The following is a 24,006-nucleotide window of genomic DNA, read 5'->3' as shown; positions in this document are numbered from 1 at the left end:
CCTTCGAACGGGTGTGGGATGGGGCGCCGCTTCTCCGGAGTCCCGGGTCAGGGAAGTCGTGGGGGTGGCAGGTTGGGGCTCCTGCGCCGCTAGGTTGGATCGCGTACACACGGAGGGGCTCGTGGGTGGGGAAGGGCGCATTAGGGTTAGGTTAAGATTATGCGGGCAGTGGGCTAAAAAGCCCTCTTGTGATTTCTGATCTCCTCACTTGAGATTCTGTTTCACATCACCCTGCCACTTTGATCTGGCCCACGCCTTCATTATCCAGGTCCCACACTTGCCCTTGTTGAATCCTACCCCTCTCAGAACATCTAATTTATGGGGATTTAGCAAAGGTTAATCGGGGAATGCCTAGGGTTTGTGGGGGTATATGCCCCCCTTTTTTTGGAAGTTAGGTTGAGATTATGCGGGCAGTGGGCTAAAAAGCCCTCTTGTGATTTCTGATCTCCTCACTTGAGATTCTGTTTCACATCACCCTGCCACTTTGATCTGGCCCACGCCTTCATTAACCAGGTCCCACACTTGCCCTTGTTGAATCCTACCCCTCTCAGAATATCAAAAGTTAATCGGGGAATGCCTAGGGTTTGTGGGGGTGTATGCCCCCCTTGGAAGTTGCCTAGGGTTTATGGGGGTGACTACCCCTCTTGGAATTTGCCTATTTATGGGGGTGTATGCCCCTTTTGGACTTTAGGATTAGGTTTAAATGTAGGGCTGGTGGATCTATATGTTTAGCTGGCAAAGGTTAGTCTGCAGAATTTAAAGTCTGAGCTCCTAAGCCAGCTGCTTGTATAGGAAAATCGAAACCTCTCATTATCATGTGCCAGGACACATCATCAGTAATGCACTCTCGGATCGTCGGGTGTTTCGAGCCTTTACATTAGACACCCTCCCCGAGCCGGCTCCGTCAAGTTGATCAAGCTTGCCGTGTGTATTACCCCTGGACCAGACAATGAAAGGCGACACCTCCCCTGAAATGGCTTAAACCAAGCCAATCACGCTTGGCGTATGTACTACCCCCTAGACCAGACAACGAAAGGCACAAAATTGTACAGGTCATACTACTTCTAAGGGTTTAATTCCAGGGTGGCCTAGCTCCTTGGGCCTCACTCAGGCCATGCGGAGAATCTGTAGGCCTACTTCTTAATTCCCTTAGGTAGTTGGGACTATTTTTCCAGAATTTTCACATAATGAAAGTTCTGGACTATTTTTAACCTGACCGTGGTTAAGAAGGAATCCCCAGGGACACTAACCAGAGTTACCCACTCGCCCACCTGGCAGGTATCGATCCACACAACCTCTCCTATCTTTGCCTTTCCACATCATTAAGACAATAATGTAAGTAAGACAATAAATAAAAGAATAATGTTCCTACTGCTTATCTTGCGTCTGCGATTTCGACTCCAACCAATTGCCTTCAAAAAAGCGTGATTCCCGACCGGAAGGTCCAACTCGACTCTCGTCCGTCACTCGGGTCTTCTGTGGAGTCTCTAAACCCAGACAGTACTGCTATCCAGTTAAAACGTCCCTCACCTTCTTCCCCCCGCAGGGCCTCTTTTAACTAATGTGATACTAAAACCTAATTGTCCACCTGCTGCAAACCTGGCTGTTGCTAGGAGACCGGCTCACCTCAGCCCTTAAAGGTACATTAGCTGCTGATTGGTGAACCTCTCCATTCTTTTAACTATGAATTTTTTAACACCTAATAGGTGAAATAAAATATCTGGGTTTTCTTATTGGCCTTTCTGGGGCCGGGAGAATGAAGAGCGTGTCACTGATAGGTTAGGTTGAAATTATGCGGGCAGTGGGCTAAAAAGCCCTCTTGTGATTTCTGATCTCCTCACTTGAGATTCTGTTTCACATCACCCTGCCACTTTGATCTGGCCCACGCCTTCATTAACCAGGTCCCACACTTGCCCTTGTTGAATCCTACCCCTCTCAGAATATCAAAAGTTAATCGGGGAATGCCTAGGGTTTGTGGGGGTGTATGCCCCCCTTGGAAGTTGCCTAGGGTTTATGGGGGTGACTACCCCTCTTGGAATTTGCCTATTTATGGGGGTGTATGCCCCTTTTGGACTTTAGGATTAGGTTTAAGTGTAGGGCTGGTGGATCTATATGTTTAGCTGGCAAAGGTTAGTCTGCAGAATTTAAAGTCTGAGCTCCTAAGCCAGCTGCTTGTATAGGAAAATCGAAACCTCTCATTATCATAAACTAAATTTAGATAAGAGTGAATTATTTCCTTTAAATGCACAAACTTTATTGACTGATAGGACACCATTTAAAGTTGTTACTGATAACTTCACTTATCTAGGTATAAAAATTACCAAGAAATATAAAGATTTATTTAGAATGAATTTTTTACCTATGCTTCATCAAATTCATCAACTTACTACAAGATGGTCTCCCTTGTTTTTATCATTAATTGGTCGGATTAATGCTGTCAAAATGATGATTTTACCGAAATTTTTATATTTATTTCAAGCCCTACCAGTTTTTATTCCTAAGTCTTTTTTTGATAGCATTGATTCAAAAATTTCTTCATTTGTGTGGCAAAATAAAAACCCTAGGTTAAGTAAAAAGCAATTACAAAAATCAAAAAAAGATGGTGGTTTAGCTTTACCTAATTTTAGATTTTATTATTGGGCAAATAATATTCGTAATTTATTGTATTGGAAATTAGATTTGGATTCACCACTGTGCCCACAGTGGGTAAATTTGGAATGTAATGAGGTAAAGGGATATTCTCTATTCTCTGTTCTTGGTTCTTGTCTTCCTGCGGATTTAGTTAAATTTAATAAACAAATATTTAATCCTGTTATTAAACATACATTACGAATTTGGTTTCAATTTCGTAAGTTCTTTATTTTGAAAAACTTTGTTCTTGATAGCCCTATCTTATTTAATTTCTTTTTCAAACCTTCCTGGACAGATCAAGCTTTTAACATATGGAAAAGGAAAGGTATAAAATGTTTTCGTGATCTCTTTTTTGAAGATACTTTGATGTCATTTGATCAACTTTCTAATAAATTTGAATTACCTAAATCTAATTTTTTCAGATATTTACAAATTAGAAATTTTTTACATAAAGTTTTACCATCTTTTCCTAATTCAACTTTGATGGACACTACAGATTTGATCTTTACCTTAAATCCTTGTCAGAAGGGATTAGTAGCTTTTATTTATAATATGATTATGAAGATACAACCAGAAATATCAGTTAGAATTAAACAAGAATGGGAAAAAGAACTTCAATATAACATATCAACAGATAAATGGGAAAAAATTTTGCAAATGGTTAATTCTTCTTCTATATGTGCTAAACATGCTTTAATACAATTTAAAATTGTACATAGAGCTCATATGTCTAAAGATAAACTTGCTCGATTCTATTCTCATATTAACCCTCTATGTGACAGATGTCATTTAGCAGTGGCCTCATTGACCCATATGTTTTGGTCATGTCCCACTTTACATAATTATTGGAAGGATATATTTACTACTATTTCCTCAATTTGGAATATAGATTTACAACCTCATTTTATTACTGCAATATTTGGTATACCAAATGAAGATGGTAATCAGTTTTCCCCCTCAATCAGACGAATGATTGCTTTTGTAACATTAATGGCCAGAAGGTCTATACTACAAAATTGGAAAGAAGTAAATCCTCCTACTACATTTCAGTGGCTTTCTCAAACTATTTCTTATCTGAGTTTGGAAAAAATTAGAAGCACTATTTTTGACTCATCAATTAAATTTGAAGAAACTTGGAGACCGTTTATTCGACATTTTCATATGAATTAATTTGGCCTTCTCCGGACCTTTCTGCTTATTCATGTTCAGGTATGGAGTTCCGGAGTTCTTTGACACTATCTTATACTTGTAAACTGTTATTATTGCCTATGTTAGTTTAGTTTAGTGTTTTATTTTTTTTTTAATATATATTTTTTCTCACATATTTTTTAATATTTTTTTTTTCTTTTTTAATGGTTATTTGTTTTTTTTTCATATAATCATGCGGACTTGATTAAGGTATTTTCTTTTGTTGATGTTTAGTAGGATATTATTATCTTATCAATGTGATTTCAAGTCTATTGTATTTATAATTTACTTATTACTATGTTATTTTTTTTTGTGTATATGTGAAAATCAATAAAAAGATTGAAAAAGAAAGAAACCTCTCATTATCATGTGCCAGGACACATCATCAGTAATGCACTCTCGGATCGTCGGGTGTTTCGAGCCTTTACGTTAGACACCCTCCCCGAGCCGGCTCCGTCAAGTTGATCAAGCTTGCCGTGTGTATTACCCCTGGACCAGACAATGAAAGGCGACACCTCCCCTGAAATGGCTTAAACCAAGCCAATCACGCTTGGCGTATGTACTACCCCCTAGACCAGACAACGAAAGGCACAAAATTGTACAGGTCATACTACTTCTAAGGGTTTAATTCCAGGGCGGCCTAGCTCCTTGGGCCTCACTCAGGCCATGCGGAGAATCTGTAGGCCTACTTCTTAATTCCCTTAGGTAGTTGGGACTATTTTTCCAGAATTTTCACATAATGAAAGTTCTGGACTATTTTTAACCTGACCGTGGTTAAGAAGGAATCCCCAGGGACACTAACCAGAGTTACCCACTCGCCCACCTGGCAGGTATCGATCCACACAACCTCTCCTATCTTTGCCTTTCCACATCATTAAGACAATAATGTAAGTAAGACAATAAATAAAAGAATAATGTTCCTACTGCTTATCTTGCGTCTGCGATTTCGACTCCAACCAATTGCCTTCAAAAAAGCGTGATTCCCGACCGGAAGGTCCAACTCGACTCTCGTCCGTCACTCGGGTCTTCTGTGGAGTCTCTAAACCCAGACAGTACTGCTATCCAGTTAAAACGTCCCTCACCTTCTTCCCCCCGCAGGGCCTCTTTTAACTAATGTGATACTAAAACCTAATTGTCCACCTGCTGCAAACCTGGCTGTTGCTAGGAGACCGGCTCACCTCAGCCCTTAAAGGTACATTAGCTGCTGATTGGTGAACCTCTCCATTCTTTTAACTATGAATTTTTTAACACCTAATAGGTGAAATAAAATATCTGGGTTTTCTTATTGGCCTTTCTGGGGCCGGGAGAATGAAGAGCGTGTCACTGATAGGTTAGGTTGAAATTATGCGGGCAGTGGGCTAAAAAGCCCTCTTGTGATTTCTGATCTCCTCACTTGAGATTCTGTTTCACATCACCCTGCCACTTTGATCTGGCCCACGCCTTCATTAACCAGGTCCCACACTTGCCCTTGTTGAATCCTACCCCTCTCAGAATATCAAAAGTTAATCGGGGAATGCCTAGGGTTTGTGGGGGTGTATGCCCCCCTTGGAAGTTGCCTAGGGTTTATGGGGGTGACTACCCCTCTTGGAATTTGCCTATTTATGGGGGTGTATGCCCCTTTTGGACTTTAGGATTAGGTTTAAGTGTAGGGCTGGTGGATCTATATGTTTAGCTGGCAAAGGTTAGTCTGCAGAATTTAAAGTCTGAGCTCCTAAGCCAGCTGCTTGTATAGGAAAATCGAAACCTCTCATTATCATGTGCCAGGACACATCATCAGTAATGCACTCTCGGATCGTCGGGTGTTTCGAGCCTTTACATTAGACACCCTACCCGAGCCGGCTCCGTCAAGTTGATCAAGCTTGCCGTGTGTATTACCCCTGGACCAGACAATGAAAGGCGACACCTCCCCTGAAATGGCTTAAACCAAGCCAATCACGCTTGGCGTATGTACTACCCCCTAGACCAGACAACGAAAGGCACAAAATTGTACAGGTCATACTACTTCTAAGGGTTTAATTCCAGGGCGGCCTAGCTCCTTGGGCCTCATTCAGGCCATGCGGAGAATCTGTAGGCCTACTTCTTAATTCCCTTTGGTAGTTGGGACTATTTTTCCAGAATTTTCACGTAATGAAAGTTCTGGACTATTTTTAACCTGACCGTGGTTAAGAAGGAATCCCCAGGGACACTAACCAGAGTTACCCACTCGCCCACGTGGCAGGTATCGATCCACACAACCTCTCCTATCTTTGCCTTTCCACATCATTAAGACAATAATGTAAGTAAGACAATAAATAAAAGAATAATGTTCCTACTGCTTATCTTGCGTCTGCGATTTCGACTCCAACGAATTGCCTTCAAAAAAGCGTGATTCCCGACCGGAAGGTCCAACTCGACTCTCGTCCGTCACTCGGGTCTTCTGTGGAGTCTCTAAACCCAGACAGTACTGCTATCCAGTTAAAACGTCCCTCACCTTCTTCCCCCCCGCAGGGCCTCTTTTAACTAATGTGATACTAAAACCTAATTGTCCACCTGCTGCAAACCTGGCTGTTGCTAGGAGACCGGCCCACCTCAGCCCTTAAAGGTACATTAGCTGCTGATTGGTGAACCTCTCCATTCTTTTAACTATGAATTTTTCATTTCTAATTTCATAACACCTAGTAGGTGAAATAAAATATCTGGGTTTTCTTATTGGCCTTTCTGGGGCCGGGAGAATGAAGAGCGTGTCACTGATAGGTTAGGTTGAGATTATGCGGGCAGTGGGCTAAAAAGCCCTCTTGTGATTTCTGATCTCCTCACTTGAGATTCTGTTTCACATCACCCTGCCACTTTGATCTGGCCCACGCCTTCATTAACCAGGTCCCACACTTGCCCTTGTTGAATCCTACCCCTCTCAGAATATCTAATTTATGGGGATTTATCAAAAGTTAATCGGGGAATGCCTAGGGTTTGTGGGGGTGTATGCCCCCCTTGGAAGTTGCCTAGGGTTTGTGGGGGTGACTACCCCTCTTGGAATTTGCCTATTTATGGGGGTGTATGCCCCTTTTGGACTTTAGGATTAGGTTTAAGTGTAGGGCTGGTGGATCTATATGTTTAGCTGGCAAAGGTTAGTCTGCAGAATTTAAAGTCTGAGCTCCTAAGCCAGCTGCTTGTATAGGAAAATCGAAACCTCTCATTATCATGTGCCAGGACACATCATCAGTAATGCACTCTCGGATCGTCGGGTGTTTCGAGCCTTTACATTAGACACCCTCCTCGAGCCGGCTCCGTCAAGTTGATCAAGCTTGCCGTGTGTATTACCCCTGGACCAGACAATGAAAGGCGACACCTCCCCTGAGACGGCTTAAACCAAGCCAATCACGCTTGCGTATGTACTACCCCCTAGACCAGACAACGAAAGGCACAAAATTGTACAGGTCATACTACTTCTAAGGGTTTAATTCCAGGGCGGCCTAGCTCCTTGAGCCTCATTCAGGCCATGCGGAGAATCTGTAGGCCTACTTCTTAATTCCCTTTGGTAGTTGGGACTATTTTTCCAGAATTTTCACATAATGAAAGTTCTGGACTATTTTTAACCTGCATTAGGGTTAGGTTGAAATTATGCGGGCAGTGGGCTAAAAAGCCCTCTTGTGATTTCTGATCTCCTCACTTGAGATTCTGTTTCACATCACCCTGCCACTTTGATCTGGCCCACGCCTTCATTAACCAGGTCCCACACTTGCCCTTGTTGAATCCTACCCCTCTCAGAATATCTAATTTATGGGGATTTAGCAAAAGTTAATCGGGGAATGCCTAGGGTTTGTGGGGGTGTATACCCCCCTTGGAAGTTGCCTAGGGTTTATGGGGGTGACTACCCCTCTTGGAATTTGCCTATTTATGGGGGTGTATGCCCCTTTTGGACTTTAGGATTAGGTTTAAGTGTAGGGCTGGTGGATCTATATGTTTAGCTGGCAAAGGTTAGTCTGCAGAATTTAAAGTCTGAGCTCCTAAGCCAGCTGCTTGTATAGGAAAATCGAAACCTCTCATTATCATGTGCCAGGACACATCATCAGTAATGCACTCTCGGATCGTCGGGTGTTTCGAGCCTTTACATTAGACACCCTCCCCGAGCCGGCTCCGTCAAGTTGATCAAGCTTGCCGTGTGTATTACCCCTGGACCAGACAATGAAAGGCGACACCTCCCCTGAAATGGCTTAAACCAAGCCAATCACGCTTGGCGTATGTACTACCCCCTAGACCAGACAACGAAAGGCACAAAATTGTACAGGTCATACTACCTCTAAGGGTTTAATTCCAGGGCGGCCTAGCTCCTTGGGCCTCACTCAGGCCATGCGGAGAATCTGTAGGCCTACTTCTTAATTCCCTTAGGTAGTTGGGACTATTTTTCCAGAATTTTCACATAATGAAAGTTCTGGACTATTTTTAACCTGACCGTGGTTAAGAAGGAATCCCCAGGGACACTAACCAGAGTTACCCACTCGCCCACGTGGCAGGTATCGATCCACACAACCTCTCCTATCTTTGCCTTTCCACATCATTAAGACAATAATGTAAGTAAGACAATAAATAAAAGAATAATGTTCCTACTGCTTATCTTGCGTCTGCGATTTCGACTCCAACGAATTGCCTTCAAAAAAGCGTGATTCCCGACCGGAAGGTCCAACTCGACTCTCGTCCGTCACTCGGGTCTTCTGTGGAGTCTCTAAACCCAGACAGTACTGCTATCCAGTTAAAACGTCCCTCACCTTCATCCCCACCGCAGGGCCTCTTTTAACTAATGTGATACTAAAACCTAATTGTCCACCTGCTGCAAACCTGGCTGTTGCTAGGAGACCGGCTCACCTCAGCCCTTAAAGGTACATTAGCTGCTGATTGGTGAACCTCTCCATTCTTTTAACTATGAATTTTTTAACACCTAATAGGTGAAATAAAATATCTGGGTTTTCTTATTGGCCTTTCTGGGGCCGGGAGAATGAAGAGCGTGTCACTGATAGGATAGGTTGAAATTATGCGGGCAGTGGGCTAAAAAGCCCTCTTGTGATTTCTGATCTCCTCACTTGAGATTCTGTTTCACATCACCCTGCCACTTTGATCTGGCCCACGCCTTCATTAACCAGGTCCCACACTTGCCCTTGTTGAATCCTACCCCTCTCAGAATATCTAATTTATGGGGATTTAGCAAAAGTTAATCGGGGAATGCCTAGGGTTTGTGGGGGTGTATACCCCCCTTGGAAGTTGCCTAGGGTTTATGGGGGTGACTACCCCTCTTGGAATTTGCCTATTTATGGGGGTGTATGCCCCTTTTGGACTTTAGGATTAGGTTTAAGTGTAGGGCTGGTGGATCTATATGTTTAGCTGGCAAAGGTTAGTCTGCAGAATTTAAAGTCTGAGCTCCTAAGCCAGCTGCTTGTATAGGAAAATCGAAACCTCTCATTATCATGTGCCAGGACACATCATCAGTAATGCACTCTCGGATCGTCGGGTGTTTCGAGCCTTTACATTAGACACCCTCCCCGAGCCGGCTCCGTCAAGTTGATCAAGCTTGCCGTGTGTATTACCCCTGGACCAGACAATGAAAGGCGACACCTCCCCTGAAATGGCTTAAACCAAGCCAATCACGCTTGGCGTATGTACTACCCCCTAGACCAGACAACGAAAGGCACAAAATTGTACAGGTCATACTACTTCTAAGGGTTTAATTCCAGGGCGGCCTAGCTCCTTGGGCCTCACTCAGGCCATGCGGAGAATCTGTAGGCCTACTTCTTAATTCCCTTAGGTAGTTGGGACTATTTTTCCAGAATTTTCACATAATGAAAGTTCTGGACTATTTTTAACCTAACCGTGGTTAAGAAGGAATCCCCAGGGACACTAACCAGAGTTACCCACTCGCCCACGTGGCAGGTATCGATCCACACAACCTCTCCTATCTTTGCCTTTCCACATCATTAAGTCAATAATGTAAGTAAGACAATAAATAAAAGAATAATGTTCCTACTGCTTATCTTGCGTCTGCGATTTCGACTCCAACGAATTGCCTTCAAAAAAGCGTGATTCCCGACCGGAAGGTCCAACTCGACTCTCGTCCGTCACTCGGGTCTTCTGTGGAGTCTCTAAACCCAGACAGTACTGCTATCCAGTTAAAACTTCCCTCACCTTCTTCCCCCTGCAGGGCCTCTTTTAACTAATGTGATACTAAAACCTAATTGTCCACCTGCTGCAAACCTGGCTGTTGCTAGGAGACCGGCTCACCTCAGCCCTTAAAGGTACATTAGCTGCTGATTGGTGAACCTCTCCATTCTTTTAACTATGAATTTTTTAACACCTAATAGGTGAAATAAAATATCTGGGTTTTCTTATTGGCCTTTCTGGGGCCGGGAGAATGAAGAGCGTGTCACTGATAGGTTAGGTTGAAATTATGCGGGCAGTGGGCTAAAAAGCCCTCTTGTGATTTCTGATCTCCTCACTTGAGATTCTGTTTCACATCACCCTGCCACTTTGATCTGGCCCACGCCTTCATTAACCAGGTCCCACACTTGCCCTTGTTGAATCCTACCCCTCTCAGAATATCTAATTTATGGGGATTTAGCAAAAGTTAATCGGGGAATGCCTAGGGTTTGTGGGGGTGTATACCCCCCTTGGAAGTTGCCTAGGGTTTATGAGGGTGACTACCCCTCTTGGAGTTTGCCTATTTATGGGGGTGTATGCCCCTTTTGGACTTTAGGATTAGGTTTAAGTGTAGGGCTGGTGGATCTATATGTTTAGCTGGCAAAGGTTAGTCTGCAGAATTTAAAGTCTGAGCTCCTAAGCCAGCTGCTTGTATATGAAAATCGAAACCTCTCATTATCATGTGCCAGGACACATCATCAGTAATGCACTCTCGGATCGTCGGGTGTTTCGAGCCTTTACATTAGACACCCTCCTCGAGCCGGCTCCGTCAAGTTGATCAAGCTTGCCGTGTGTATTACCCCTGGACCAGACAATGAAAGGCGACACCTCCCCTGAAATGGCTTAAACCAAGCCAATCACGCTTGGCATATGTACTACCCCCTAGACCAGACAACGAAAGGCACAAAATTGTACAGGTCATACTACTTCTAAGGGTTTAATTCCAGGGCGGCCTAGCTCCTTGGGCCTCATTCAGGCCATGCGGAGAATCTGTAGGCCTACTTCTTAATTCCCTTTAGTAGTTGGGACTATTTTTCCAGAATTTTCACATAATGAAAGTTCTGGACTATTTTTAACCTGACCGTGGTTAAGAAGGAATCCCCAGGGACACTAACCAGAGTTACCCACTCGCCCACGTGGCAGGTATCGATCCACACAACCTCTCCTATCCTTGCCTTTCCACATCATTAAGACAATAATGTAAGTAAGACAATAAATAAAAGAATAATGTTCCTACTGCTTATCTTGCGTCTGCGATTTCGACTCCAACCAATTGCCTTCAAAAAAGCGTGATTCCCGACCGGAAGGTCCAACTCGACTCTCGTCCGTCACTCGGGTCTTCTGTGGAGTCTCTAAACCCAGACAGTACTGCTATCCAGTTAAAACATCCCTCACCTTCTTCCCCCCGCAGGGCCTCTTTTAACTAATGTGATACTAAAACCTAATTGTCCACCTACTGCAAACCTGGCTGTTGCTAGGAGACCGGCTCACCTCAGCCCTTAAAGGTACATTAGCTGCTGATTGGTGAACCTCTCCCTTCTTTTAACTATGAATTTTTTAACACCTGATAGGTGAAACAAAATATCTGGGTTTTCTTATTGGCCTTTCTGGGGCCGGGAGAATGAAGAGCGTGTCACTGATAGGTTAGGTTGAAATTATGCGGGCAGTGGGCTAAAAAGCCCTCTTGTGATTTCTGATCTCCCCACTTGAGATTCTGTTTCACATCACCCTGCCACTTTGATCTGGCCCACGCCTTCATTAACCAGGTCCCACACTTGCCCTTGTTGAATCCTACCCCTCTCAGAATATCAAAAATTAATCGGGGAATGCCTAGGGTTTGTGGGGGTGTATGCCCCCCTTGGAAGTTGCCTAGGGTTTATGGGGGTGACTACCCCTCTTGGAATTTGCCTATTTATGGGGGTGTATGCCCCTTTTGGACTTTAGGATTAGGTTTAAGTGTAGGGCTGGTGGATCTATATGTTTAGCTGGCAAAGGTTAGTCTGCAGAATTTAAAGTCTGAGCTCCTAAGCCAGCTGCTTGTATAGGAAAATCGAAACCTCTCATTATCATGTGCCAGGACACATCATCAGTAATGCACTCTCGGATCGTCGGGTGTTTCGAGCCTTTACATTAGACACCCTCCTCGAGCCGGCTCCGTCAAGTTGATCAAGCTTGCCGTGTGTATTACCCCTGGACCAGACAATGAAAGGCGACACCTCCCCTGAAATGGCTTAAACCAAGCCAATCACGCTTGGCGTATGTACTACCCCCTAGACCAGACAACGAAAGGCACAAAATTGTACAGGTCATACTACTTCTAAGGGTTTAATTCCAGGGCGGCCTAGCTCCTTGGGCCTCATTCAGGCCATGCGGAGAATCTGTAGGCCTACTTCTTAATTCCCTTTAGTAGTTGGGACTATTTTTCCAGAATTTTCACATAATGAAAGTTCTGGACTATTTTTAACCTGACCGTGGTTAAGAAGGAATCCCCAGGGACACTAACCAGAGTTACCCACTCGCCCACGTGGCAGGTATCGATCCACACAACCTCTCCTATCCTTGCCTTTCCACATCATTAAGACAATAATGTAAGTAAGACAATAAATAAAAGAATAATGTTCCTACTGCTTATCTTGCGTCTGCGATTTCGACTCCAACCAATTGCCTTCAAAAAAGCGTGATTCCCGACCGGAAGGTCCAACTCGACTCTCGTCCGTCACTCGGGTCTTCTGTGGAGTCTCTAAACCCAGACAGTACAGCTATCCAGTTAAAACATCCCTCACCTTCTTCCCCCCGCAGGGCCTCTTTTAACTAATGTGATACTAAAACCTAATTGTCCACCTGCTGCAAACCTGGCTGTTGCTAGGAGACCGGCTCACCTCAGCCCTTAAAGGTACATTAGCTGCTGATTGGTGAACCTCTCCATTCTTTTAACTATGAATTTTTTAACACCTAATAGGTGAAATAAAATATCTGGGTTTTCTTATTGGCCTTTCTGGGGCCGGGAGAATGAAGAGCGTGTCACTGATAGGTTAGGTTGAAATTATGCGGGCAGTGGGCTAAAAAGCCCTCTTGTGATTTCTGATCTCCTCACTTGAGATTCTGTTTCACATCACCCTGCCACTTTGATCTGGCCCACGCCTTCATTAACCAGGTCCCACACTTGCCCTTGTTGAATCCTACCCCTCTCAGAATATCAAAAGTTAATCGGGGAATGCCTAGGGTTTGTGGGGGTGTATGCCCCCCTTGGAAGTTGCCTAGGGTTTATGGGGGTGACTACCCCTCTTGGAATTTGCCTATTTATGGGGGTGTATGCCCCTTTTGGACTTTAGGATTAGGTTTAAGTGTAGGGCTGGTGGATCTATATGTTTAGCTGGCAAAGGTTAGTCTGCAGAATTTAAAGTCTGAGCTCCTAAGCCAGCTGCTTGTATAGGAAAATCGAAACCTCTCATTATCATGTGCCAGGACACATCATCAGTAATGCACTCTCGGATCGTCGGGTGTTTCGAGCCTTTACATTAGACACCCTACCCGAGCCGGCTCCGTCAAGTTGATCAAGCTTGCCGTGTGTATTACCCCTGGACCAGACAATGAAAGGCGACACCTCCCCTGAAATGGCTTAAACCAAGCCAATCACGCTTGGCGTATGTACTACCCCCTAGACCAGACAACGAAAGGCACAAAATTGTACAGGTCATACTACTTCTAAGGGTTTAATTCCAGGGCGGCCTAGCTCCTTGGGCCTCATTCAGGCCATGCGGAGAATCTGTAGGCCTACTTCTTAATTCCCTTTGGTAGTTGGGACTATTTTTCCAGAATTTTCACGTAATGAAAGTTCTGGACTATTTTTAACCTGACCGTGGTTAAGAAGGAATCCCCAGGGACACTAACCAGAGTTACCCACTCGCCCACGTGGCAGGTATCGATCCACACAACCTCTCCTATCTTTGCCTTTCCACATCATTAAGACAATAATGTAAGTAAGACAATAAATAAAAGAATAATGTTCCTACTGCTTATCTTGCGTCTGCGATTTCGACTCCAACGAATTGCCTTCAAAAAAGCGTGATTCCCGACCGGAAGGTCCAACTCGACTCTCGTCCGTCACTCGGGTCTTCTGTGGAGTCTCTAAACCCAGACAGTACTGCTATCCAGTTAAAACGTCCCTCACCTTCTTCCCCCCCCGCAGGGCCTCTTTTAACTAATGTGATACTAAAACCTAATTGTCCACCTGCTGCAAACCTGGCTGTTGCTAGGAGACCGGCCCACCTCAGCCCTTAAAGGTACATTAGCTGCTGATTGGTGAACCTCTCCATTCTTTTAACTATGAATTTTTCATTTCTAATTTCATAACACCTAGTAGGTGAAATAAAATATCTGGGTTTTCTTATTGGCCTTTCTGGGGCCGGGAGAATGAAGAGCGTGTCACTGATAGGTTAGGTTGAGATTATGCGGGCAGTGGGCTAAAAAGCCCTCTTGTGATTTCTGATCTCCTCACTTGAGATTCTGTTTCACATCACCCTGCCACTTTGATCTGGCCCACGCCTTCATTAACCAGGTCCCACACTTGCCCTTGTTGAATCCTACCCCTCTCAGAATATCTAATTTATGGGGATTTATCAAAAGTTAATCGGGGAATGCCTAGGGTTTGTGGGGGTGTATGCCCCCCTTGGAAGTTGCCTAGGGTTTGTGGGGGTGACTACCCCTCTTGGAATTTGCCTATTTATGGGGGTGTATGCCCCTTTTGGACTTTAGGATTAGGTTTAAGTGTAGGGCTGGTGGATCTATATGTTTAGCTGGCAAAGGTTAGTCTGCAGAATTTAAAGTCTGAGCTCCTAAGCCAGCTGCTTGTATAGGAAAATCGAAACCTCTCATTATCATGTGCCAGGACACATCATCAGTAATGCACTCTCGGATCGTCGGGTGTTTCGAGCCTTTACATTAGACACCCTCCTCGAGCCGGCTCCGTCAAGTTGATCAAGCTTGCCGTGTGTATTACCCCTGGACCAGACAATGAAAGGCGACACCTCCCCTGAGACGGCTTAAACCAAGCCAATCACGCTTGCGTATGTACTACCCCCTAGACCAGACAACGAAAGGCACAAAATTGTACAGGTCATACTACTTCTGTTTAATTCCAGGGCGGCCTAGCTCCTTGAGCCTCATTCAGGCCATGCGGAGAATCTGTAGGCCTACTTCTTAATTCCCTTTGGTAGTTGGGACTATTTTTCCAGAATTTTCACATAATGAAAGTTCTGGACTATTTTTAACCTGCATTAGGGTTAGGTTGAAATTATGCGGGCAGTGGGCTAAAAAGCCCTCTTGTGATTTCTGATCTCCTCACTTGAGATTCTGTTTCACATCACCCTGCCACTTTGATCTGGCCCACGCCTTCATTAACCAGGTCCCACACTTGCCCTTGTTGAATCCTACCCCTCTCAGAATATCTAATTTATGGGGATTTAGCAAAAGTTAATCGGGGAATGCCTAGGGTTTGTGGGGGTGTATACCCCCCTTGGAAGTTGCCTAGGGTTTATGGGGGTGACTACCCCTCTTGGAATTTGCCTATTTATGGGGGTGTATGCCCCTTTTGGACTTTAGGATTAGGTTTAAGTGTAGGGCTGGTGGATCTATATGTTTAGCTGGCAAAGGTTAGTCTGCAGAATTTAAAGTCTGAGCTCCTAAGCCAGCTGCTTGTATAGGAAAATCGAAACCTCTCATTATCATGTGCCAGGACACATCATCAGTAATGCACTCTCGGATCGTCGGGTGTTTCGAGCCTTTACATTAGACACCCTCCCCGAGCCGGCTCCGTCAAGTTGATCAAGCTTGCCGTGTGTATTACCCCTGGACCAGACAATGAAAGGCGACACCTCCCCTGAAATGGCTTAAACCAAGCCAATCACGCTTGGCGTATGTACTACCCCCTAGACCAGACAACGAAAGGCACAAAATTGTACAGGTCATACTACCTCTAAGGGTTTAATTCCAGGGCGGCCTAGCTCCTTGGGCCTCACTCAGGCCATGCGGAGAATCTGTAGGCCTACTTCTTAATTCCCTTAGGTAGTTGGGACTATTTTTCCAGAATTTTCACATAATGAAAGTTCTGGACTATTTTTAACCTGACCGTGGTTAAGAAGGAATCCCCAGGGACACTAACCAGAGTTACCCACTCGCCCACGTGGCAGGTATCGATCCACACAACCTCTCCTATCTTTGCCTTTCCACATCATTAAGACAATAATGTAAGTAAGACAATAAATAAAAGAATAATGTTCCTACTGCTTATCTTGCGTCTGCGATTTCGACTCCAACGAATTGCCTTCAAAAAAGCGTGATTCCCGACCGGAAGGTCCAACTCGACTCTCGTCCGTCACTCGGGTCTTCTGTGGAGTCTCTAAACCCAGACAGTACTGCTATCCAGTTAAAACGTCCCTCACCTTCATCCCCACCGCAGGGCCTCTTTTAACTAATGTGATACTAAAACCTAATTGTCCACCTGCTGCAAACCTGGCTGTTGCTAGGAGACCGGCTCACCTCAGCCCTTAAAGGTACATTAGCTGCTGATTGGTGAACCTCTCCATTCTTTTAACTATGAATTTTTTAACACCTAATAGGTGAAATAAAATATCTGGGTTTTCTTATTGGCCTTTCTGGGGCCGGGAGAATGAAGAGCGTGTCACTGATAGGATAGGTTGAAATTATGCGGGCAGTGGGCTAAAAAGCCCTCTTGTGATTTCTGATCTCCTCACTTGAGATTCTGTTTCACATCACCCTGCCACTTTGATCTGGCCCACGCCTTCATTAACCAGGTCCCACACTTGCCCTTGTTGAATCCTACCCCTCTCAGAATATCTAATTTATGGGGATTTAGCAAAAGTTAATCGGGGAATGCCTAGGGTTTGTGGGGGTGTATACCCCCCTTGGAAGTTGCCTAGGGTTTATGGGGGTGACTACCCCTCTTGGAATTTGCCTATTTATGGGGGTGTATGCCCCTTTTGGACTTTAGGATTAGGTTTAAGTGTAGGGCTGGTGGATCTATATGTTTAGCTGGCAAAGGTTAGTCTGCAGAATTTAAAGTCTGAGCTCCTAAGCCAGCTGCTTGTATAGGAAAATCGAAACCTCTCATTATCATGTGCCAGGACACATCATCAGTAATGCACTCTCGGATCGTCGGGTGTTTCGAGCCTTTACATTAGACACCCTCCCCGAGCCGGCTCCGTCAAGTTGATCAAGCTTGCCGTGTGTATTACCCCTGGACCAGACAATGAAAGGCGACACCTCCCCTGAAATGGCTTAAACCAAGCCAATCACGCTTGGCGTATGTACTACCCCCTAGACCAGACAACGAAAGGCACAAAATTGTACAGGTCATACTACTTCTAAGGGTTTAATTCCAGGGCGGCCTAGCTCCTTGGGCCTCACTCAGGCCATGCGGAGAATCTGTAGGCCTACTTCTTAATTCCCTTAGGTAGTTGGGACTATTTTTCCAGAATTTTCACATAATGAAAGTTCTGGACTATTTTTAACCTAACCGTGGTTAAGAAGGAATCCCCAGGGACACTAACCAGAGTTACCCACTCGCCCACGTGGCAGGTATCGATCCACACAACCTCTCCTATCTTTGCCTTTCCACATCATTAAGTCAATAATGTAAGTAAGACAATAAATAAAAGAATAATGTTCCTACTGCTTATCTTGCGTCTGCGATTTCGACTCCAACGAATTGCCTTCAAAAAAGCGTGATTCCCGACCGGAAGGTCCAACTCGACTCTCGTCCGTCACTCGGGTCTTCTGTGGAGTCTCTAAACCCAGACAGTACTGCTATCCAGTTAAAACTTCCCTCACCTTCTTCCCCCTGCAGGGCCTCTTTTAACTAATGTGATACTAAAACCTAATTGTCCACCTGCTGCAAACCTGGCTGTTGCTAGGAGACCGGCTCACCTCAGCCCTTAAAGGTACATTAGCTGCTGATTGGTGAACCTCTCCATTCTTTTAACTATGAATTTTTTAACACCTAATAGGTGAAATAAAATATCTGGGTTTTCTTATTGGCCTTTCTGGGGCCGGGAGAATGAAGAGCGTGTCACTGATAGGTTAGGTTGAAATTATGCGGGCAGTGGGCTAAAAAGCCCTCTTGTGATTTCTGATCTCCTCACTTGAGATTCTGTTTCACATCACCCTGCCACTTTGATCTGGCCCACGCCTTCATTAACCAGGTCCCACACTTGCCCTTGTTGAATCCTACCCCTCTCAGAATATCTAATTTATGGGGATTTAGCAAAAGTTAATCGGGGAATGCCTAGGGTTTGTGGGGGTGTATACCCCCCTTGGAAGTTGCCTAGGGTTTATGAGGGTGACTACCCCTCTTGGAGTTTGCCTATTTATGGGGGTGTATGCCCCTTTTGGACTTTAGGATTAGGTTTAAGTGTAGGGCTGGTGGATCTATATGTTTAGCTGGCAAAGGTTAGTCTGCAGAATTTAAAGTCTGAGCTCCTAAGCCAGCTGCTTGTATATGAAAATCGAAACCTCTCATTATCATGTGCCAGGACACATCATCAGTAATGCACTCTCGGATCGTCGGGTGTTTCGAGCCTTTACATTAGACACCCTCCTCGAGCCGGCTCCGTCAAGTTGATCAAGCTTGCCGTGTGTATTACCCCTGGACCAGACAATGAAAGGCGACACCTCCCCTGAAATGGCTTAAACCAAGCCAATCACGCTTGGCATATGTACTACCCCCTAGACCAGACAACGAAAGGCACAAAATTGTACAGGTCATACTACTTCTAAGGGTTTAATTCCAGGGCGGCCTAGCTCCTTGGGCCTCATTCAGGCCATGCGGAGAATCTGTAGGCCTACTTCTTAATTCCCTTTAGTAGTTGGGACTATTTTTCCAGAATTTTCACATAATGAAAGTTCTGGACTATTTTTAACCTGACCGTGGTTAAGAAGGAATCCCCAGGGACACTAACCAGAGTTACCCACTCGCCCACGTGGCAGGTATCGATCCACACAACCTCTCCTATCCTTGCCTTTCCACATCATTAAGACAATAATGTAAGTAAGACAATAAATAAAAGAATAATGTTCCTACTGCTTATCTTGCGTCTGCGATTTCGACTCCAACCAATTGCCTTCAAAAAAGCGTGATTCCCGACCGGAAGGTCCAACTCGACTCTCGTCCGTCACTCGGGTCTTCTGTGGAGTCTCTAAACCCAGACAGTACTGCTATCCAGTTAAAACATCCCTCACCTTCTTCCCCCCGCAGGGCCTCTTTTAACTAATGTGATACTAAAACCTAATTGTCCACCTACTGCAAACCTGGCTGTTGCTAGGAGACCGGCTCACCTCAGCCCTTAAAGGTACATTAGCTGCTGATTGGTGAACCTCTCCCTTCTTTTAACTATGAATTTTTTAACACCTGATAGGTGAAACAAAATATCTGGGTTTTCTTATTGGCCTTTCTGGGGCCGGGAGAATGAAGAGCGTGTCACTGATAGGTTAGGTTGAAATTATGCGGGCAGTGGGCTAAAAAGCCCTCTTGTGATTTCTGATCTCCCCACTTGAGATTCTGTTTCACATCACCCTGCCACTTTGATCTGGCCCACGCCTTCATTAACCAGGTCCCACACTTGCCCTTGTTGAATCCTACCCCTCTCAGAATATCAAAAATTAATCGGGGAATGCCTAGGGTTTGTGGGGGTGTATGCCCCCCTTGGAAGTTGCCTAGGGTTTATGGGGGTGACTACCCCTCTTGGAATTTGCCTATTTATGGGGGTGTATGCCCCTTTTGGACTTTAGGATTAGGTTTAAGTGTAGGGCTGGTGGATCTATATGTTTAGCTGGCAAAGGTTAGTCTGCAGAATTTAAAGTCTGAGCTCCTAAGCCAGCTGCTTGTATAGGAAAATCGAAACCTCTCATTATCATGTGCCAGGACACATCATCAGTAATGCACTCTCGGATCGTCGGGTGTTTCGAGCCTTTACATTAGACACCCTCCTCGAGCCGGCTCCGTCAAGTTGATCAAGCTTGCCGTGTGTATTACCCCTGGACCAGACAATGAAAGGCGACACCTCCCCTGAAATGGCTTAAACCAAGCCAATCACGCTTGGCGTATGTACTACCCCCTAGACCAGACAACGAAAGGCACAAAATTGTACAGGTCATACTACTTCTAAGGGTTTAATTCCAGGGCGGCCTAGCTCCTTGGGCCTCATTCAGGCCATGCGGAGAATCTGTAGGCCTACTTCTTAATTCCCTTTAGTAGTTGGGACTATTTTTCCAGAATTTTCACATAATGAAAGTTCTGGACTATTTTTAACCTGACCGTGGTTAAGAAGGAATCCCCAGGGACACTAACCAGAGTTACCCACTCGCCCACGTGGCAGGTATCGATCCACACAACCTCTCCTATCCTTGCCTTTCCACATCATTAAGACAATAATGTAAGTAAGACAATAAATAAAAGAATAATGTTCCTACTGCTTATCTTGCGTCTGCGATTTCGACTCCAACCAATTGCCTTCAAAAAAGCGTGATTCCCGACCGGAAGGTCCAACTCGACTCTCGTCCGTCACTCGGGTCTTCTGTGGAGTCTCTAAACCCAGACAGTACAGCTATCCAGTTAAAACATCCCTCACCTTCTTCCCCCCGCAGGGCCTCTTTTAACTAATGTGATACTAAAACCTAATTGTCCACCTACTGCAAACCTGGCTGTTGCTAGGAGACCGGCTCACCTCAGCCCTTAAAGGTACATTAGCTGCTGATTGGTGAACCTCTCCCTTCTTTTAACTATGAATTTTTTAACACCTGATAGGTGAAACAAAATATCTGGGTTTTCTTATTGGCCTTTCTGGGGCCGGGAGAATGAAGAGCGTGTCACTGATAGGTTAGGTTGAAATTATGCGGGCAGTGGGCTAAAAAGCTCTCTTGTGATTTCTGATCTCCCCACTTCAGATTCTGTTTCACATCACCCTGCCACTTTGATCTGGCCCACGCCTTCATTAACCAGGTCCCACACTTGCCCTTGTTGAATCCTACCCCTCTCAGAATATCAAAAATTAATCGGGGAATGCCTAGGGTTTGTGGGGGTGTATGCCCCCCTTGGAAGTTGCCTAGGGTTTATGGGGGTGACTACCCCTCTTGGAATTTGCCTATTTATGGGGGTGTATGCCCCTTTTGGACTTTAGGATTAGGTTTAAGTGTAGGGCTGGTGGATCTATATGTTTAGCTGGCAAAGGTTAGTCTGCAGAATTTAAAGTCTGAGCTCCTAAGCCAGCTGCTTGTATAGGAAAATCGAAACCTCTCATTATCATGTGCCAGGACACATCATCAGTAATGCACTCTCGGATCGTCGGGTGTTTCGAGCCTTTACATTAGACACCCTCCTCGAGCCGGCTCCGTCAAGTTGATCAAGCTTGCCGTAAGTATTACCCCTGGACCAGACAATGAAAGGCGACACCTCCCCTGAAATGGCTTAAACCAAGCCAATCACGCTTGGCGTATGTACTACCCCCTAGACCAGACAACGAAAGGCACAAAATTGTACAGGTCATACTACTTCTAAGGGTTTAATTCCAGGGCGGCCTAGCTCCTTGGGCCTCATTCAGGCCATGCGGAGAATCTGTAGGCCTACTTCTTAATTCCCTTTAGTAGTTGGGACTATTTTTCCAGAATTTTCACATAATGAAAGTTCTGGACTATTTTTAACCTGACCGTGGTTAAGAAGGAATCCCCAGGGACACTAACCAGAGTTACCCACTCGCCCACGTGGCAGGTATCGATCCACACAACCTCTCCTATCCTTGCCTTTCCACATCATTAAGACAATAATGTAAGTAAGACAATAAATAAAAGAATAATGTTCCTACTGCTTATCTTGCGTCTGCGATTTCGACTCCAACCAATTGCCTTCAAAAAAGCGTGATTCCCGACCGGAAGGTCCAACTCGACTCTCGTCCGTCACTCGGGTCTTCTGTGGAGTCTCTAAACCCAGACAGTACTGCTATCCAGTTAAAACATCCCTCACCTTCTTCCCCCCGCAGGGCCTCTTTTAACTAATGTGATACTAAAACCTAATTGTCCACCTACTGCAAACCTGGCTGTTGCTAGGAGACCGGCTCACCTCAGCCCTTAAAGGTACATTAGCTGCTGATTGGTGAACCTCTCCCTTCTTTTAACTATGAATTTTTTAACACCTGATAGGTGAAACAAAATATCTGGGTTTTCTTATTGGCCTTTCTGGGGCCGGGAGAATGAAGAGCGTGTCACTGATAGGTTAGGTTGAAATTATGCGGGCAGTGGGCTAAAAAGCCCTCTTGTGATTTCTGATCTCCCCACTTGAGATTCTGTTTCACATCACCCTGCCACTTTGATCTGGCCCACGCCTTCATTAACCAGGTCCCACACTTGCCCTTGTTGAATCCTACCCCTCTCAGAATATCAAAAATTAATCGGGGAATGCCTAGGGTTTGTGGGGGTGTATGCCCCCCTTAGAAGTTGCCTAGGGTTTATGGGGGTGACTACCCCTCTTGGAATTTGCCTATTTATGGGGGTGTATGCCCCTTTTGGACTTTAGGATTAGGTTTAAGTGTAGGGCTGGTGGATCTATATGTTTAGCTGGCAAAGGTTAGTCTGCAGAATTTAAAGTCTGAGCTCCTAAGCCAGCTGCTTGTATAGGAAAATCGAAACCTCTCATTATCATGTGCCAGGACACATCATCAGTAATGCACTCTCGGATCGTCGGGTGTTTCGAGCCTTTACATTAGACACCCTACCCGAGCCGGCTCCGTCAAGTTGATCAAGCTTGCCGTGTGTATTACCCCTGGACCAGACAATGAAAGGCGACACCTCGCATTAGGGTTAGGGTTAGGGTTAGGGTTAGGGTTAGGGTTAGGGTTAGGGTTAGGGTTAGGGTTAGGGTTAGGGTTAGGGTTAGGGCCCGCGCATTAGGGTTAGGGTTAGGGTTAGGGTTAGGGTTAGGGTTAGGGTTAGGGCCCGCATTAGGGTTAGGGTTAGGGTTAGGGTTAGGGTTAGGGTTTAGGGTTTAGGGTTAGGGTTAGGGTTTAGGGTTTAGGGTTAGGGTTAGGGTTAGGGTTAGGGTTAGGGTTAGGGTTAGGGTTAGGGTCCGCATTAGGGTTAGGGTTAGGGTTAGGGTTAGGGTTAGGGTTAGGGTTAGGGTCCGCATTAGGGTTAGGGTTAGGTTTAGTGTTAGGGTTAGGGTTAGTGTTAGGGTTAGGGTTCGGGTTAGGGTTAGGGTTAGGGTTAGGGTTAGGGCCCCCGCATTAGGGTTAGGGTTAGGGTTAGGGTTAGGGTTAGGGTTAGGGTCCGCGCATTAGGGTTAGGGTTAGGGTTAGGGTTAGGGTTAGGGTTAGGGTTAGGGTTAGGGTTAGGGTTAGGGTTAGGGTTAGGGTTAGGGTTAGGGTTAGGGTTAGGGTTAGGGTTAGGGTTAGGGTTAGGGTTAGGGTTAGGGTTTAGGGTTAGGGTTAGGGTTAGGGTTAGGGTTAGGGTTAGGGTTAGGGTTAGGGTTAGGGTTAGGGTTAGGGTTAGGGTTAGGGTTAGGGTTAGGGTTAGGGTTAGGGTTAGGGTTAGGGTTAGGGTTAGGGTTAGGGTTAGGGTTAGGGTTAGGGTTAGGGTTAGGGTTAGGGTTAGGGTTAGGGTTAGGGTTAGGGTTAGGGTTAGGGTTAGGGTTAGGGTTAGGGTTAGGGTTAGGGTTAGGGTTAGGGTTAGGGTTAGGGTTAGGGTTAGGGTTAGGGTTAGGGTTAGGGTTAGGGTTAGGGTTAGGGTTAGGGTTTAGGGTTAGGGTTAGGGTTAGGGTTAGGGTTAGGGTTAGGGTTAGGGTTAGGGTTAGGGTTAGGGTTAGGGTTAGGGTTAGGGTTAGGGTTAGGGTTAGGGTTAGGGTTAGGGTTAGGTTGAAATTATGCGGGCAGTGGGCTAAAAAGCCCTCTTGTGATTTCTGATCTCCTCACTTGAGATTCTGTTTCACATCACCCTGCCACTTTGATCTGGCCCACGCCTTCATTA

The 24,006-nt window shown here is 45.3% G+C and overlaps 3 long non-coding RNA genes across 3 annotated transcripts in view; all 3 read right to left on the bottom strand.

The window, feature by feature from the left end:
• LOC132407267 (uncharacterized) overlaps window positions 1-6,087 on the bottom strand; it is a 35,143-nt gene extending 29,056 nt beyond the window's left edge. Inside the window, exons 1-2 of the long non-coding RNA XR_009516422.1 lie at window positions 4,744-6,087; window positions 1,373-1,487 (exon numbers count right to left, since the gene is read on the bottom strand). This is a non-coding gene — a long non-coding RNA (uncharacterized LOC132407267). The remainder of the gene's footprint in view (window positions 1-1,372; window positions 1,488-4,743) is intronic.
• Window positions 6,088-8,103: 2,016 nt separating this feature from the next.
• LOC132407269 (uncharacterized) lies at window positions 8,104-14,209 on the bottom strand. Its single transcript, XR_009516424.1, has 3 exons — window positions 11,219-14,209; window positions 9,812-9,926; window positions 8,104-8,534 (listed from the first exon to the last, which is right to left on the bottom strand). It is a non-coding gene; the product is annotated as an uncharacterized LOC132407269 (long non-coding RNA).
• Window positions 14,210-15,967: 1,758 nt separating this feature from the next.
• On the bottom strand, window positions 15,968-23,596 carry LOC132407268 (uncharacterized). Its single transcript, XR_009516423.1, has 4 exons — window positions 21,855-23,596; window positions 19,079-20,581; window positions 17,672-17,786; window positions 15,968-16,394 (listed from the first exon to the last, which is right to left on the bottom strand). It is a non-coding gene; the product is annotated as an uncharacterized LOC132407268 (long non-coding RNA).
• Between the last annotated feature and the right edge of the window lie 410 nt (window positions 23,597-24,006).

This window comes from Hypanus sabinus, chromosome 18 (assembly GCF_030144855.1).
Source record: "Hypanus sabinus isolate sHypSab1 chromosome 18, sHypSab1.hap1, whole genome shotgun sequence".
NCBI classification, from domain to species: Eukaryota; Metazoa; Chordata; class Chondrichthyes; order Myliobatiformes; family Dasyatidae; genus Hypanus; species Hypanus sabinus.
This window is presented reverse-complemented; position numbering and strand designations above follow the sequence as displayed.